The sequence below is a fragment of the Melanaphis sacchari genome, unplaced genomic scaffold (genome assembly GCF_002803265.2).
Source record: "Melanaphis sacchari strain LSU unplaced genomic scaffold, SCAv2.0 Contig43_pilon_pilon, whole genome shotgun sequence".
Lineage (NCBI taxonomy): Eukaryota > Metazoa > Arthropoda > Insecta > Hemiptera > Aphididae > Melanaphis > Melanaphis sacchari.
In genome coordinates this window covers 1,233,535-1,248,062 of record NW_020271284.1, presented here as the reverse complement: position 1 = coordinate 1,248,062, position 14,528 = coordinate 1,233,535, and positions in this window count along the sequence as shown.

The window sequence follows — 14,528 nt, the reverse complement described above, 5'->3', positions numbered from 1 at the left end:
AATGATAACATTTTTTGAATTTTTCTTGATAAATTTTCAAAGACTTTTTTTAGATGAAACCGATCATAATTAATGACTTTCACGTCTGAGCAACACAAAATAGGAACATAAATATTATATAAACAGTGTACTGTGTAGGCATTAACTGTATAATAATCATTATGAATAAAGTTGGTGGATTTATGTTAAATATATTATACAAATTAAATAAGTATTTAAATAAGAGGTCTTTATTTCACTAGTAGTTAAATTTACAAATACAAGTGCAATTAAAATTTACATATGCAATCTCGTGAATTTATTTCAAGTGAATCCGTGAATTTCTCTATAAAGTCTCATTGAGACTTCAATAAATAATACAACAGTTCAAACAAAAAAAAGACAAAAATAAACTAGTTAAACAGTAGATGATGGGCTGATCAGTTTACACTGCTCATAGAATTTTCACATTGCTGTGCGTAGTATATATTTTTAATTTTTAATTTTTTATAGAAATTACATATTAACATATCTTTTTTAAATATTTTACTATAATTTAATATATTTAGTAAATATTATGTTTAAATACACGTGAAATAAATATCCGTGGTTTACTATTTAAGTATTTGTTAATTAAATTCGTGGATTTTTAAATTGAAATACACGTGATTACGCAAATCTAAATTCACATTCAATAATAATCCAAATACGTTTATCAAATTTAAACTTAAATTTTGATTTTAGAAAACCATGAATTTACTAAACATTTACTTAAATATAATGATATATTTAAAAAAAAAAGTTTTAAGCCATTTATACGCATACTTTTTGTACAATTGATTCCCAATAAATTGTCTGTATTAATAAACAAAATGATCTTTAATGAACAAGGTCTTTAAGAGGTCTATATATAGCAGTGGTTCCCAACCTGGGGGGCGCGCCTCCCTTGAAGGGCGTATACACATCGCTGGAGAGGCGCAAGCAGTCATCACAAAGTAAAATTTTTATTTATCAAATTTTATTATATTTAAAATTCCACTATAATACTATATTATTTACAATTATTTATATTTTATAATTACTATCATCAATAAAAAAGTAGTCTTTCCGAATATTATATAGTTCATTTGTAAAATGTAAAGTAAACAAAAAAAATTATAATTTATTCAATTTATAGGTGGGGGGGGGGGGGGAGATTTTTGAAAATATACAAATGGGGCGTAGAATAAATAAGGTTGGGAACCGCTGATATATAGGATCACGAAAGATTATGATTTATAACAGGGGTGTCCAACCCGCGGCCCATGGTATTGATGCGGCTCTCACTTAAATTTAAAAACTATTAATTAATTGTATATAATATATTAATATTACGAGAACAAATTTATCATAAGAATATAAAACTACATAATATTAAACATCAAATAAACTTTAATAGTGTTTAATACTTTTATCTTAGTAAATAGCACGGGCACACATTAATTATACGAGTGATTAGTGGATCAACTCGAGCTGATTTTGATAAAATATTTTATCGTTGGAGATATGTCCACGACATTGATCTCGTGTCATTTATCAATAAATAAAAATAAAACACTGTATGTATTAACTAATATTGTTAAAAACTATGCGGCCCGCAACAACTTCTACCCATATGATGTGGCCCAGATTTCACAAAAGGTTGGGCACCCTTGGTTTATAACATTATTTAATGTATGAGATATTAGAGAGTTTGTATGATTTTGGAGTTCGCTTAAATGATAAACTACAGTTACCCTTACATCATGAAATATTTTTATGATTTTGAATAATTGACATCTGACATCGTTTTAATGAGATTGAATACGTCCATTTTACCCATAACAGACATGATAAATTGTTCACAAAAGTTATATGACTGTATCATATAATAATTGTTTATTGATTCTTGACTGATTATTAATGAAAAATCAGATTATCTCTGTTTATATTTATTTTTTTGTTATAAGCAGCATAATGTTCAATCCCATTATCTTAATGTTTACAATTTAAAATTGTAAAAAAGTGTTATTATTAATATTGATAGTAAACGAAAATAAACTTGAAATTATAATGTTTAATCATGATTGTATTATACAAGTCCAAGTATTAATTAATTTTAATTCATACATATATAATAGCATATATTATTAAAACATTTAAACATACATATTACATATATGTATATGTATACACATATATACCTATATGTTCTCATTTTAAATAAATAGTATTTAAATGTACTGCAGTTAATTAATGATACATTGAGATTGAATATTTACATATTATCAAGTTATATATACTCCATCATTCTTAATTATAAAGGTATGTGTTTCATATTAGGTTTTATTTGAAAAATACATTATTGAATTCAATATAAAGTATTTGTCTTGTTATTAAAATGGTATTTGATAAGTTTTGATGTCCGAGACTACAACAACTTTTTAAAATAAGTTCATAATTATTTTTGATTATATAATCAAATATTCACACTAAATAATTATGTAAATTATTAATAGTATTTTAAATTTAAAAATATATTTGTTATTTTAAAAATATTATTGCTTACTCTTTAAAATAGTCACAAAGCTTTTGTGCGATTGTTACAATTAATAATTTTAATTTTGATAAGAGATAATGATATAAAATGTAAATATTCTTATTAAAATTTACAACAATAACTAATTATGAAAAGACAGAGTTGAGATGAAATTAAATTAATCATTGTAATCGCATGTTGGTGATGGGAGAAGTACAAATTGTTGACATTTTTTAAGTAAAAATTTTACTGAGTAATAAATTTAAAGCATTTCAGCATTTTACATTAAAAAAATATTTATTAATTGTTTATTTTTTATTAATAACATTTAATGTATTCACTTCAATATGACCCTACGGATAATCTCTACCGTGACAAACAACGTTGCTACATAGTCTCGCTTATAAATTATATTTAAAATAAGCAATAAACAATTTAAATATTTATTAAGTGTCACTAAAATAAATGAACAAACAATTAAAAGCATATTATACACTTTTTGTTTTATTTCAATTTTTTTTTTTTTTTTTTTGATCCAAAAATCCTAGATACGCCTCAGTTTCAATCGGTCACAATATGATGAGTACAATGTAAAAAAAAAAAATTTATAATCGGAGCACGTTCTGTAATTACTAAAAATAATTACAAAAGTATGAATAATAGTTAGTGTGAAAAAGTTAAAAATTCATGGTTTCAGTTTGTGTGCTAAGCTGAGGCTTTAAAATTATTTATTTATAACTTATAACACTTGCATAAGTTATGGATTATAGTTATTTAGACTCAAACGTTTATCGTACAAAATATAATATAGTTATAGTAGGTGTATTATGTATTATGATTTATGATTATCAATAATATATTAAATAGTATATGTATACTATAATATATTTTAAAATATCAATTTTCGAGTATAGTTTTCCGAGTTTTCATACCCAATTTCGGATTTGACGTAAACATATAACAATCGATTCAAAGTGTTTACAGGAAATAGCTGTGGTTTCATATTATATTGTATAATATATTCTTCATTTCAACCCTTGTCAATGTGTAATATTTGAACAAACCCTGTGAAATATATTATGTCATTATATTAAAGTATAGCCATAGTAATGTTGTAATAAACAAAAAAAATCAATCATAAATTTCAATGTTTGTTTCAAAAAATAAAATTTTTCGTTTATTAGTTTAATTTATTTGTATTATAACGTTTATAAAAAAATGAACATATTTTGACCTTTTGGCTCCAATTTAATGGCACAAAAATAAATATCCTTAGTTTATAAGTAATATAAAATATATTTTACATATTTATGGCACATGAATAAATAGAAACTTTACTCGTAAGCCGTATACATTTTTAAAAAAAAATTAATAAATATGATGAACTATTATTCAACTTACCTCCTTTATAAATATTTAAAAATATACATATATATATACGTATATGTAATTGATGTTTTTATGAATATAAATTTTAACATAATAGTACGTATTATGCTCTATTTCTTTATTAAAGTTAAAACGGTCATAATTTTCTTTATTATTAGTAGAACAAATATGTACAAATTGTACAATACAATTTTATTATTTATTCATAACTATGTAATAATATAGGTATTACAACATACAATTAAAACCACACATTTTTTTTTTCCAGTAAGGTTTAGGTAGTATTTATTTGTAAGAAACCAAATTTAATAAATTAATTCATTATTAATTATTATTTTAACATTAAAAATAATTGTATGATTTCATGACAATCTATAAAATTATTTTAAATTCCAAAATTCTATTAAATAAAATTTCATATAGCAAGCGCCGTGATCAACTTATAAATGTTATGTGTTAAAAAATAATATAATTTAAATGTCTTACAAATTGTATTTTTAAATGTATGACGTAATGTAAATACATTTGTGAATGAAAAGTTAAAGTTTATGTAGATCCAACAGGCAAGTATAAAATGTTTGTTTGTTGCTACAGTAACTACCTGTATGACCGTGATGCACTGTTTATATTGTCGAACATAATAACTAAAACAATATAGTCTGTCATATCATTAATCAATTATTTTGGAAATGTGGCGGTCTAACACAGTGAAATTAGTTTATTTTCATTGCGATTTGCATAATATATATATTATTATTATTTAGTTTTGGCGATTTTAGTAGTCATCACGAAGTGAAACCAGAGAAGTTCGTAACAAATAACTCTACATCAATACATCATGTTGTATTTTATTGATATCTTTTATTTTTTTTGTACCTACCTAATTGTTTTTACGTACGAAAACTTAATCGAAATAATAGTGAATATAAAATGTGTTTTGGCATAACATGTTGAACATTTTAATTTATACTACGACTTGAAAAATATAGAAAATAATTTTCTAAATTAAAACGAAGTATTATATTTTGTTAAATGAGTCGTAATAACAACATACATATTTTGATTTGTCAATAAAATAATAAGCAATGTTCACTGCTACTTGCAAGACGGTATTACTTCGAGATTGCTATAATTTCTGATTATAGATACATACTATTATTTCTCTCAAACATTTGTCCTTATGTGTAAATGTAAAATGATTACGTGAGTTTTCATTTAGTTTCCGTACATGGGCTACAGGTTTGATTACGGATTAAACCTTGTACTATCTCCAATAATATGTATATTAACTCAGGACCGAACATAATTAAGTGGGGAAAAACATTACGGAAATCAATAGTTAACTTATTATTAATATATAACTTAATAATAAACGTATGATTTAGGAAGAAATTTGAGCATACTACTTTAATATACTAGGACTTCAAAACACTTGGAGGCACAATTCGAGTATGTTAAGTGTGTAGTGTTAAAGTATTAACTGTGTAGTGCGCCTTAATATTTTATTGATTAACGTGAATTGTATGCCCAAATGCAGCGTTTCTCAGACTGTGGGTCGCGAGAAGTTTTTTTAATTATACAGATTGTAAGAAATTTATGTTTTTTTTAATTGTATAGAACTATAGACTCTATTATTATAAGTATATTATTACAATTATTATTATTATAAAGTAGTAAATAAGTTATAAAAAAATTTGTTTTTTGAAATTACTTTTTTGATTCTGTAAATGTAAAACTATGGGGGTGGCGATAGATTTTTGGAAGAAAATTTGGGTCGCGGTCCTAATAAGATTGAAAACTACTGCCCTAATGTATTCTGAGCCAAGCGATGAATGTATTGATATCTTTTTTTTTTGTGTGTGTGTGTCATCACCTTTTGAGGCAGAAAAAATATTTCAATTTTAAATTCTAGTAGCAATTTGGATTTATTTGGTAATTTGAAGGATTTAAGTGAAACAATTTATGTATTTTTTTTAATTAAAATAAAAAACATAAAAAAATAAGCAAAAATACAAATCTGTACGTTAAATTATTTTTGACAAAATTAATTTCTTTGCTTTGTTATAATTTAAAAACCAATAGCCGTAGATATAGGTACCTACTTGAAATTTGTACAAAATTTTAAATTTCTATAGAAAAATCTTAATTTTTTATTTTTACATCTGTCCTCATTCCTCACTTTTCAAAATAAGGCGTTTTTTCAACATCTAGAAAATATAGTTTGCCTTTTTTTTAAGTACAACATATTTAGATATTTTAATTTTATTTTAAATAAACAATTTTATGCAATTATGAGTTATGAAATATTTCATACTACCTAATCTTTAAAAAAAATGTATTTAAATATACCTCTTTTGTGGTCAATTTTAATATTTTTAGTGCCGCAGTGCCCAAAAACATTTATACTAAGTACTATCAAAACAGACATTTAACCCAACTTATCGGATGTGTTTGGATATTTTTCTAGAGTATATAATAAATGCATGCTTGTTTTGAAATTGTATTGAACATATCGCTCTTAAATTAATAATTACTAATTATTAAACAATATTTTTATTAATAAACAATATAATCCATATTTTGCACTGAATAAAAACAAAGTATAATATAAAATAAAAAAAAAAAAAAAAGTATAGAATGTATGTTATCTAATAAGTCATTTCTATTTATAACAATATCAACAACGTCTTGGACATAAATATTATTTAAATTTGTTTTTTCTCGTGAAGCAAGAATGCCTTTAATTATTCATTATAATCACAATATCAAATGGTCGCAACAACTGCACTGCTAGCCACTGTGAATACTATAAATTATAATGCCTACTATTTTATGACATTATCTTATCGGTTTTCGAGAAGTGATTATAAACGTAGTATTTTTACATCACTGCTGTAGCGGGAATACATCGATTCTCAATATGACAACACTGACAAGTGAGGTTTGTCCACCGTACACGATCGACGATCCCGAATATCCGCGTCCTACCGTGAAAACAATAATTGTATAGTAATAACAATGACATCAGTTAAATGACTAAACAAGTCTACATAATTACCTAAAATTACGAAAAATATTAAAACGGGAAGTGCGGATATGCGGAAGTGCGGTATCCAACGCAATATTCACGGGACGAACCGCGGATGTGTACCAGGATCGTATGCGTCGCACCGATCGGTATACGAACGTCCGTCGGCCGAACAACGCGGTCGCTCCGGCGGCTACAGTGGCGACCGTCACACGTCGAAATTTCCACATAAAGAGTCCGTCGTGTACCAGGAGCCCATGAACTAATTGCGATAGGCTCATAACGCGGGCCGCGACACCGTCACCGCACAGTGCACTCCATGTACCTCTACAACGGTTTCGAACGCAGTAATAATTTAATAATTATTATTATTTAATATTTTGTCAAGAAATCTAAAACACAATAATATTATGATCAGATTCTAAGCGGAACGACGAATGTATTGATATTTTGCAACGATGTGAAGTGTTTTTTTTTTTTTTTATTATTATTTGTTTGTGTCTGTCGTCACCTTTTAGGACAGTAATAACTAATAAGTAATAACCTTTCGATTTTAAACTTTTTGTTTGCTCTCTAGTGGCAAATTGGTTCTAGTTGGTATTTCGGAGGGGGGCAAAAATAAAAAATCTCCAGTAATTTTCAAATGTGTTCCGCAAAAATTAACAACCATATAACTATAAAAAAAAAAATAAAAAAATAGTTATGAAATAAATTACTTTAGTAGCAGTATAAATACATTATAATTGATAAAATATGATTAACAGACTGTCTTCGTTCCGAGTTTTTTTTTCGCATAATTTATCAATTAATTCTGAATACAAGATAACTTATAGATACAATGACTTATTAGTTATTCCTCAATAATGAAGTACGCTGGATGTCTATTGAGCAGCAGAGCGGTAACCTACTTAACTCATTTTTTTTTTATTATTATCATTGTTATTATTATTATTATTATTATTGGGTCATCTTGACTGTGAGCTCAGCACGAAAAATCGTTTAAGAATCCCCACTGTAAACAATAAATAATAACTTGACTAAACTTTTGGTGACGTTTTAAGTACATGTACGACGTACGTTATTTTCTTTATGATTTTTTTTTTTCATTTTAAAAATAGAAAAGTAAGTATAAATTCCGTGTTTAAATTGAAAGGACGTAGGAAGATAAATCTTTATATTATTTTTTTTTTCCGTGATCATCACTAATGATCATTTTTATTAGAACAAAAGTACAATAGTATTAATATACGTAGTACGGTTTTTATATTTTTTTTAACATTTAATGTTTTATTATTTTTATTTCATAAAATTTTTCTTACAGAAATGATGTAATATTATGGTGTTTACGAATTAAAGATGAAACTATTAATCAGCAGCATGCTTAGAGTTTTTGAAAGGAGGGGAATTTTTGACTATTCTCAAATCAAGTTATAAATTAATGTATTTGCATTTACTTGTTATCAATTGTAGATGCTGACTAATTATAATAATATATTAATGGTGTATAATAGGAATATTTGTATACTTTGATTGTTATTATTTATTACTTGTTAATAACATCTTGGCATAAATCAACCCTTGCATATGACGATAAATATGCTTTATCACATATTTTATTGTTATCAGTAAAATTAACCTACATGAAAAATCAAAAATTATCAAAAAAAAAAAAATTTTAAATATGAGTTTTTATTTTGTAAAGACAAAACAATAGCCAAAAATAAGCTAAGGATAAAAGGGATATGACAACTATATAATATGCATATATATATATATATGCTTTTTTTTTTTTTTGGTAATGAACTAAGTAAGTAGCTAGTAATATAAATTAATCATTATTCTAAAATATTTATTTTAATTTATTATTGGAAGACGAAAGTATTTAAAACTTGTAGATCTTAGCTGGTAGTATTGTTTTCGTTCTATATTAAAATTAGATATCTATAATTGTTTTGCGTTGTTGAAGGTTGTCGGGGGAAAAACTTGATTTAATTTAACCGCCGTGTAGTCTGTGTTAGATAATTTTATATACTTAATGCAGCTTTGATACCTTTAATTACGTTTATCTTTTAAATTATTTCCAAGTTAGACATTGAATAGAATACGATACAATAATATTATGTTGTATTGTACTCAAAATACAAATACAGAACTATAGACGTGCTCAAGGTAGTTTTTTGTGCCAATCACCTCAAGACTAAAATGGGTGGGTACCAGGTAATGCAAAGTTTTTAATAATAACTGTATACTGCATAAAGAACTTATATACTAATAATAACATAGAATACTAAACGTACTAAAATTTTAATTTTCATAACATATTTGCTGAGAACGTGTAATGAAATACTCAGTATTCAAAATTCAAATATTGTAATTTACAATATTTAAATATGTGAGCATATTAGGAATATATAGTTATTTTAAACAACGAATAACGCCTGAATTCGATACAAGCCGTGTAAATACATACAAATTTACATACATTATGCACTAACTAAATATTGGTATAAGAAAAATTTGAAAATAAGTATTTTTAATATGTGAAAGAATGATTTGGTGATACGTGTCTACATAACTCCTCCTCGTCCTTATTTTTTATTTCACTCTTAATCCAAGAGCATACAAAATACAAAAGTTAGCATGTAAAAACACACTAAATATTTATTGAGAATTGCTTGAAAATTTAAATTTGTGAGCAGGAGATATATTCGTAAATATTACATCACCATAAAACTGAGGAATGTCTTACCGTTGTGCATTATTTACAACTAGGTAAATAGGTAACGATAAACCAAATAACCAACTTGAGATAAGGACGATTTGGTTAGTTTGGTACCAAAACGAGACGTGGGTATTTTATATTCGTTTTAAAGTGAACGATATATTACACTATACTTTATTAAGGAACTTAACTATACATAAAATAATACAAAATATATAGATAAATCTTTTAATAATATTAAAATGTATAGTATTTTAGTACATATTACAATATAATATAAGTATAAAGAACAATATTACATAATGTAATTTTTATTTTTTTAGTTACGTTTTAATCTATCACTTAATATTTAAACGATTAAATGAATACAATATGCAATAATATAGATTATTATATTAAAATAAAATAGATGGTTACTTCAATATCAGGGGTGGTCAGCAAAAAGAGACTGGTGAGCCGCTCAATATGTGAATAAATATGGAAGAGCCACTAAAAAAAAAAAATTAGTATACAGTTATGTGTGAATTTATCTTTTGAATTATTTTTTTTTAGCTGTCCACTTTGATACTTATGACTCCAAAAAAGTTTACAGTAATTACCTTAAAAAAGTTGGCTACGTTTTGGATCGTTTCCACAGAAACCAGCGTGAGATGTGGAATGGCAGTTATTATGCTTAAGGAAGATTAAATAACCAACATTCAAATACCTGTTCCTGATCCTGCCTACTCTCTGCTCCTGCCTACACCACCACCTCTACTACTACCTTTCTCACCCTTGCCATCCCCTTACCACCCACAGACTATATCATTTTGTGAATATTTACAATATGTTTCATCATTTAGTGATGAAAACCTATTTACTATAAAATTGTTAAATACTATTATAAAATGTAATAAACCTATTTTTTCTTTTTGTATTTATTTTATTTTGCTACTAATATTAACTATGATAGCTCAACAATTACATTTTTAAAAAATAATTTAAATTACATTATACATCAAGGGTGGTCAGCAAAAAAAGACTGGTGAACTGCTCGGTATGTGAATAAATATGGAAGAGCCAAAATGATAAAAAAAATATGTATATGTATATGAATATCGTAAAGAAGATAATTAGTTATAAATTTTAATAAAATGTATAAAATGCGTAACAATATATCTATATGGTAATAATCAATAGTTAAAAATAAAAATAATAAACATATTTAAATATTATATCAAAAACACTATTTTTTTTATACTCTTGCATAGATTTAGAATTTTTGAAAATCTACTGTTTGGTCGTTCATGTTTCGGTGTCTACTATGATAGACTTACTTAAGTCAAAAGTCGATTGCATTGGTTAGTTTAAAATAAAAAAAACTAGAAGACTCAATAGTCAACACTCGTAGATAATACTTGAGTTAAAAAAAAAAAAATGTTTAGCGTCTATATTATTCATTCTTACCTCCTACCTCCAAAGAACGGTTTTGCGAAATTACATTACTTTTATATAATATTTTATTATTATTATTATTATAGCAAAACATATTATATTTATTAGGACATATAAAAGGTGGTAGGCCAGACGAATTGCGTCGCAAATAGTATATTATATTGCGAAACGCAAAATATAAGACACAATATTCTAGACGTTTATATTACTGCACATAACGTCCCACACGCGTTATTATTATTGTCATGGCAAACATGTCGCACAAATGCGCCAAAAACGAGGCTGTATAATAGCAACGTATCACGACGTCGCAGAATTAATGATTTTTAAAAGTCTAATCGTATTATATACTATTTATGGATAACTTCGACCGGAAAAATATTGCAAATAAGTTATAATAGAAACGTTATAATAAAAAACACGGATGACAAACGTTAAGTGAATACCATGAGCATTAGCTATTAAACACTTATATCGTTTCACCGAATTTTGAGCAGAATATTGATATGTTAAGTAATGTATATTATACATTTTAATAATATATATATAATATGAAAGCAATTATTATTTTAAATAGATAGAAAAAAATGTACTCGATATTATTTTTTCGAAAAAACATCCATCTAAAAGATGATGCATGCTGAAATTTTTTGTACACTCTTAATTTACCATTAAAGTACCATTAGCTGATTAGCTAATGAGTATGTATAAAAATCACACTTTTGAATGTTACATGCATATACATTAAGTACTTATACAATATATTTTTTTTTATGTAACTATAAAATGTTTTTCACTTAACAAACGAAAGTGCATTGCCATTACAATGACTAGGCAACTATTATATTATATTGATCATAAATAAAGTGTACTATAATATTAATGTATGCATAAATATTATAAAATTTCCTGGCAATCAATTAATTTTATATTTTATTTCTCAAAGAATTTTTTCATTAATACCTATATTATTATTAACATTTCAAACTATATATCAATCTAAAACATATGGCCGGCAGAAAATCAATCATTCGTATTTCGCGTAACTGTATCAACTTCAATCTTTCAATTGCAACCTTATATCAATGGTCAATCAAGTCTTAAAAATAGGTCAATATGACATCGCCACATTTAAAATCATAGTATTTATTGCTATTCAATACTTCTTCAAAACACATTCTTCTCTTTAATCCGTAATACTCGTCAAGTCTCTAAAAGGCGTAAATAAATATGAAGTTCCGAAATTCAAAACTTATTTCTTTACCTAAATTTCGAGTTAAATGTGGTTTTCATAAAAAAAAAACAGTTTTTCGAAGCCTTTTGTTGTAATTTATTTGAAAATCAAATAAATAATTACATTAAAAGGTAGAGCGACATTTCACTAAACAATAAAGCTTATTTCAAAAAAATTACAAACATCTTACACTTTAGAAAAGAGGAATTATTAGATTTTTAACAAAAAAAAAAAAATCAACAGATAACTGTGGGCCATAAAAGAAAAAAAAATTGTATATTTTTACTACTTTTTTTTTGCTCATTATTTTCTGGCATCTCATTTAATACAGAGACGTCATTTGAGAAGGGGGTCAGAGTGTGTGGTTGCACCCTTTACTTTTAAAATAGTTCTTATTAGCCTGTACCCGGCTGAAATAATTTTCAAAATTAAATCTTCTTAAATTATATATATTTTTTTTTTTTTTACATTTATCAATATTGGTATACCGTCAATTATTATGATTATTAATTATTTATTATAATATAATATAAAATATTATTTTAATTTTTTTATTTTATATTTATATTAATGCAATAATTCGGTACATGTGATGTATGGAATGCAGGATTATGTACATATACGTATATATATATATTTTTATATTTCCTGGTGAACTTTCAAAATGGCCTGCTTGAAACCTAAACCAAAAAAAAAATCTGAAATGACGCTCCTAAAGTCTTTTTTTTTCATATTATAGCTAATACTTAGTTATTTTATTTGTTTCAATTTTTTACATTAGTTACCATTTAAATATAAAAACCTCTACTTATAGTTGAATTTTAAAGTTAAGCTTCGCGTTTATTGTAGTGATCAGATGTAGAAAAAGGGCTTTAATTGAATTAACCACAGAGCTTTGTGTGATAGATGATAGTATTTAAATTAAACACAAATAGTGAATAAATAATAATTTATTTAATACTCATTTTAATATTTATATTTAAAACGGCGCATTGAATATACAACACAATATGTTCTAGTTAATTCAAATTGTTGCTGTCATGATTTTAAATTTTTAAAAAAATATAAATAAATACTTAATTATTAATTTCATTTAGGAGATCGTAATATTTAAAACTTTCCATTATTAAACACAAAAACAACGATACAATGTAGGTTTAATAAAACCATTATCTAAATATGAAAAGACTCGATATCGCATAGATTAATTAAAAATTAAAACCCATAATATGACCACATTCACAGACAGATAAGTTAATTTCATTAAACATCTATAAATATCAGTTCTTTTTTCGTTTGAGTTGTTTCGCCTATTTCGCCTAAAATAAGCCTTTTTCGTTTTAATCAAAAACATTTTAGTAATTTTAAAATTAATTTGGTAGGTAATGGTTTTTAAATAATATTCTTATTTTTACTAAAATGTTTGTAAAAAGCCAACACAAAAGCTTATCACTACACGAATTATCATTATGAAGCTTGTTAGTGTTTAAAATATTTCCTCAATCACCATTTTAGAATTGGATCTTTAAAATGTAGCTAAACACTTAAGTTTCACACATTATCAAAGAATTTCAGTCGTACTAATATTTTTTGAAGTGAAATTGTACTTATTTTTATTTATTTTTTATCAACATAGCCATTGTTGAATATTGATCCAACCAAATGTTTAAATTTAAAATTGTCCACAACTTAAAATATGATTACTAGTAACTAGTAAGTATATAGTGACTACTAATTTATATGGCATATTATGATTTATGTGAAAACTTAGTCAACTATAATTTCATTAATTTTATATTGAGATAAAAAAGTGCATGTGTTATTGGAAGATAATATGTGATCGCGAAAACTACTAGTTTATATTATAAATATTGTGTCTCGCTTTCTCGTGGTTTTCTTTAAATAACCTCAAATATTATTAAATAACGATTGTCAACTTAATTTTAAAAGGATTTCATTAGCTTTGGTCAAAATGGGTCACACCCTTTTGTTTAATTATATTATTTAAAAAAAAAAAATCGAAAAATTTTAGTTTTAAAATTGAATATATTTCTATCTCATTCCGTTACTTGTAAAAATATTGCTTTAAAGACGTATGTGATCAAAAGACAACTATTATATTGATTATATAAATCAAAAATAATGTTGATATTATTGAACGTCGATAATACATAAGATAATCCTA